The sequence below is a fragment of the Dipodomys merriami genome, unplaced genomic scaffold (assembly GCF_024711535.1).
Source record: "Dipodomys merriami isolate MVZ:Mamm:240054 unplaced genomic scaffold, mDipMer1.0.p SCAF_6, whole genome shotgun sequence".
NCBI lineage: Eukaryota > Metazoa > Chordata > Mammalia > Rodentia > Heteromyidae > Dipodomys > Dipodomys merriami.
The window spans coordinates 7538955-7544954 of record NW_027206179.1 but is presented as its reverse complement, the minus strand read 5'-3'; positions in this window follow the sequence as shown (position 1 = coordinate 7544954).

The following is a 6000-nucleotide window of genomic DNA, read 5'->3' as shown; positions in this document are numbered from 1 at the left end:
GTGTGCTCTCTCTTGCATTCTAGAAAAGCAGCTCGCACCAGCCAAGAAACTGGCAAATTGAGGAAGCTGGAAAAGGATTAGAAGTGTCAAAGGAAACATCACTGAAACATCTGCCAAGCTGGAATTCTGGCTGGAAGTGGAGGCCACAATTTCAGACCAGTATATACTTATATCTTATATTTGATTATATATGTGTAGATGTGTCTTTATGGACAGAGATGGCCATTTAAACTACCTTCTTTCATCATACCCTCAAATAATACCCAGAGGAAAGGTGTAAAACTCAGCCCTAGGGCTCTCCATCTGAGGCCCGCATTCAGGAGAAAAATACAAGTTGAAAAACACATTTGCAGAGCCTCTTCTCAACCCCAGGTGCTATGATTTGATCTAAGACCGCAGATAGTGAGGCCCCAGGGTTGAAGTTCTCTTTGTCAGATGTGGTCCCAGATATTGTGTCAAGTAAATGTTTGCATGAAGGCCATGAAGAATGATATAACGAATGCCATGTCAAATGCATGATGAAATAGACAGGAAAAGTCCAAGCTAGTAAGATGTCAGCCAACCAAAGTTAATAGAGCATCACACCCACAAAGTTGTTTCACATATCCAATGTCCATAACCATTACAGAACATTGCCAGTTGATTCAGGCAGGTTGCAATAACTATTCCATATTTCAGAAGTCTTCACAAATGCACCTGCTGAAACCAGCAATGGCAACTCAGTAACTCCATGTTGATGCAAAAGGTAAATTGCACATTTACATTCTGAACTTTGACCTTCAAACAAGTAATTTGTACTAAACATGCTAACATAGATCAAGACATTTTCATGGTGCACTGATAGAGCCAGTGTATTTTTCTATTTAGGGTTTTCTCAGAACACACAATTATGGTGGAAATCCTGTCTTTCACAAACCTAAATTCATATCAGACCACCTCTATATTTTATACTGGTCAATGTATATTAGAATCAAATCCCATGTAAAAGCATCAGCAGTCCTGGAGAACAGAGATATTTCTGGACAGTAAACATACTCTGTACAAGATTGTAGTGTTTAATATATATTATGATACATTGCCCATAATCATGCACCCAGAATCAGATATAAGAATCACAGACAAATAATTATACTTGGATATGATTAAACAAACAGCCCTCCAAACTCACAGTAAGACTAAAGGGGGATATTCTTAGTAGAGAGGATCACAAAGGCTCAATAAGCTATAAGCCTATGATCATATAACATGGTTCTTATCGATATAAACTTCAAGAAATGGAAAACAGAGGTTGTTTGTTGTACTGTTTGTGGTTCTCTTTTTTTCATTTTCTTTTTCTTTGGTTTATTCCTTTTTGTGGCTGTTTTTATTTCTGTACACTTTGCCTTGTATATAGGTTTATCTGATTTGGGGAGGGGAAGAGGAAGCACTGAAAAGGTAGTACTAAGGGCAAACAAATTCACTAGAAACTACGTTGGAAATGAACTGTACAATTTGGTGAGCCAGAGAGTCAGGAAAGGAAAAATGAGGAGAAAATGAGGGAGAAGGTAACATTGTTCAAAAAGAAATATACTGAAAATAAAAAATTAAAATATTTTTTAAAATAGGTAGTCAATGCCTGACTTATGTAACTGTAGCTCTTCTGTACATTGCCCTTACAAAAGAAATTTGATGGTAGAAAAAAAATAAAGTTACCGAATACATTAAGACCTAAACAATTTATATTCTTTATATGTCTATGATATTCTAAACAGAAGATCTCAATAACCCAACAGCTTAGTGCATAGGACCATATATAATGAAGCTCATCAATATTAGCTCCAATATATGGAAACGTGAGGTTCTTATTAGACCCTGTAGGTAGTTTGTTCTTTTTTTCCATTTCTCTTAGTTTTCTGTACATCATGTCATGCATATAAGATTATTCAATATGTGGAAGGGAAAGGAAGTCACAGAAACTGCAAAACAAAGATGAAACCAAAGCAACATTGATACTTGAAGTGTCAAGTGAATTGGATATGAATATTGCAACTGGGAGTGGGGGAGGGGGAATGGCAAGGGGTAAGTGGGAAATAATGAGGGATAGGGTAACAATGATTAAAAATAAATGTACTCAAAAAAATCTGGGCACCTGTGGCTCATGCCTGTAATCCTACATACTCAGGAGGCTGAGAGCTAAGGATCATGGTTCAAAGTCAGCCTAGGCATGAAAGTCCATGACACTCATATCTCCAATCAACCACTAGAAAACCAGAATTGGTGTTGAGGCTCAAGAGGTAGTGTGCTAGCCTTGAGCTAAAGAGCTGAAGGACAATGCCTAGGCCAGAGTTCAAGCCCCACAACCAACAAAAATAAATAAATAAATGTTCTCATTACTTATGTAACTGTAACCCCCCTGCTCGTCACCTTTTCAATTAAAAGTGAATATTCTTTAAAGATCATATGGCTCTTTTTTTATTGTTATCAAAGAGTTGATATACAGAGAGGTTACAGTTACATTAATCAGGTAACAAGTAATGAGTACAATTCTTTTTTTTTGCAATTCTTTTTTTTATTTTATTTGTGAACATACTGTACAGAGGGGTTACAATTACATGGGCAGGATAATGCATACATTTCTTACCAAGCATTGCAGCCTCCTCCTTTGTTTACCCTTCACATCCCTTCCCAGCCTCCCCCCTTCCCCCCCAATCCTTCCCCCCACCCCCGTACCGACGTTGTAAAATTCATTTTCGACATGACAACTTGTACTTCTCATTGTTGCAACAGGTCCACCTGTATCCTTAAACGACTTGTTTTTCCCCATCTCCTCCACAAGTTATATTGACATCAAATATAGTGTAAGCAAGGGTTATACTGTGGGGGAGGGACATACAAAGCAACAAAGAAATAATCTTATAAATGCGTTAGAAACACATGCATGAATGAGTACAATTCTTTTTGTTTGTTTGATTGATTGATTGTTTTTGTCGGTCATGGGGCCTGAACCCTGTGCCTGGGTGCTGTCCCTCAGCTCTTCAGCTCAAGGCTAGCGCTCTACCACTTGAGCCACAGCACCACTTCCAGCTTTTTCTGCTTATGTGGTGCTGAGGAATCGAACCCAGAACTTCATGCAAGCAAGGCAAACACTCTACCACTGAGCCACCTTCCCAGCCCCTACAATTCTTTTTTGAACCATATCTCTCCTTCCATTGCTTTCTCCCAGTCTTTCCCTACAATCCAACCCACAAGATATCCAGTTCATTTTCCAGATAGTATCTAGTGAGTGTCACTGTTGTAATTGTTCAGCCTTGTTCCACCTTTTATGTACCCTCCACCCTCCCAAATAAGAACAAACTCACAAACAAGACAAAAGGAAAAGAAAACAAAAACACCAACAATGTCAACTAAAAAATATCCCTTGTTCCTGTTCTTGGAGTTCATTTCACAGAATATTATTTTATATGATCATCTGTACTTAGCTATTGAGCCTTTGTCCTCTACTCCTATGCATAGCCTCCTTTGGCCTCACTATGTTTATAACTAGGTCCTATATAATTTAGGAAGTTCCAGTGTGTTTATGTGTGTGTGTGTATGTGTGTGTGTGTGTGTGTGTGTGTGTGTGTGTGTGTGTCATTCAAGTGTGCTTATTTGTAGATTTATAGATACATTCTAGTTACCACAAATGAGGGAAAACATGCAGCCTGTTTCTTTGGGTATGGTTTACTTCACTTAATATAATTTTTTACAAGTGTTTCCATTTCCTTATAAATGGTACAATATCATTCTTTCTGATGAATGAGAAGAATTCCATTGTGTGTGTGTGTGTGTGTGTGTGTATCTGTGTGTGTCTGTATGTGTCTGTGTGTATTTGTGTGTATCACATTTTTTTGACCCATTCATCCACTGAGGGACATCTAGGTTGATTCCATATCTTAGCTATGGTAAACAATGCTGCAAAAATCCATTTCTGATGAAGTTGCCATAGGCCTCTTATACTTGTATATTTGCAATATATAGGATTTTATCCCTTATCATTTAAACATGTGCATATGTAAATTCAATGATTCCCATTCAGAATCACAAGGTGGTAACACTGGATCATATCATAAATCTATAGTTTCTTTTTAAAAAATTTTATTATCATTATAAAGGTGATGTACATTAGGGTTACAGTTACATAAGTTAGATGAACAGTGCATTTCTTTTTGAACAATATCACCCCTCTTCTCTCTCTTCCAGTTTTTTCTCTCCCATTCCAGCTCATAATTAGTATAGTTCATTTTCAACCTGGTGTCTACTGAGTATTACTGATGAATAAATCCATAGTTTCTTAAGGAATCTAAGTGCTGATTTCCATAGTGGTTGCATGAAATTACATTCCCACGCGTAATGGGAATCACGAGAATTTGTTGTCATGATCTTGATAATAGATCTTATGACTAGAGTGAGATAAAATTTAATGATATTTGGCACTGCAATTGGTTTGGACAGGGAAATTAATCATCTCTTCCTGTATTTCTTTGCCATTTGTTCTTGCTTTGCATAGCATCCTTAAGTTCATTTGACAATCTGCTAATTGGCTTGTTGATTCTTTAGGAGTTTAGTTTTTGAGCTTCCTGTATATTGTGGTTATGAATCACTTGCCAGATAATTTAGTTGGCAATTTCTTTTTGTTGTTTTGGGTTTTTTGTTTTTGTTTTTGTTTTTTGCTCGGTCGTGGGGCTTGAACTCTGGGCCTGCGTGCTGTCCCTGCACTCTTCAGCTCAAGGCAAACTCTCTACCTCTTAAGCCACAGCACCACTCTCAGTTTTCTAGTGGTTTTTATTGGAGATCAGAGTCTCATGGACTTTTCTGCCCAGGCTGGCTTTGAATCATGATCCTCAGCTTTCAGCCTCCTGAGTATGTAGGATTACAGGTGTGAGCCACCGGTGCCCGGCTTAGCTGGCAATTTCTGCAGGACATCTATTCAGTCTACTGATGGCTTTACTTTACCGTGCCAAAGATTTGCAGTATTATATAAACCCATTTGTCAATGCTAGCTCTTCTTTTCTAAACTATTAAAGTTTTGTTTAACAAATTCAATATTTTTAGAAACAATTTTTCAAATTTTACCATTATAACAAAGCAACTTTTTGAACTATATAGTTCTTGTTAATGGTCTAGACACAAACTAAACCAAAGAACTTATCCTATCTCCAAAAGGTAATTTAAAAATTCTAAACTTGCTGGGTGCTGGTGGCTCATGTCTGTAATTCTAGATACTCAAGAGGCTGAGATCTGAGGATCACGGTTCAAAGCCAGCCTGGGCAGGGAAGTTAGTGAGACTTTTATTTCCAATAAGCCATCAGAAAACTGGAAGTGGTGCTGTGGTTCAAGTGGTAGAGGGCTGGTCTTGAGCTGAAGAGCTGAGGTACTGTGCACAGGCCCAGAGTTCAAGCCCCATGACTGACAAAAAAAATTGTAACCTTGCTTGACATAGTGACCCAAGCCTATAGTCTGGCTCCATGTGATGAGAGTGATCATGGCTGGACAACTAATATACCAAATAATAACTGCAAGTTTTACTAAATATTATTATTAAATATATATTAGATTATAATTTCGTTTTTTAATTTTATTGTCAAGGTGATATACAGAAGGGTTACAGTTACATAAGGTAGTAGTTACATTTCCTGTCTAACTTGTTACCTCTTCCTTCATTTTTCTCCCTCTTTCCCTCCCCACCCAATCCCTCCCCCCAAGTGGTACAGATTAATTTCCAACATATTGTCTTGTGACAGTATGTCACAAGGTTTCCCCGTTGTCCTTTGCCTCACCATTTTGTTGTTCCCTTCCCTTCCCTAGTTCAAATAAACATATATACAATACCCAGGTACCAAAATCGAATGCAGAGAAAACAGGTTATAAACTATAGGGAGAAACAAAACACAAAAGAAAAAAGAAATTGAGTAGTACATTGAGAACAACAACAACAAAGAAAAACCTCTTGTGTCTTGGGATTCATTTTCCTTAACATCATCT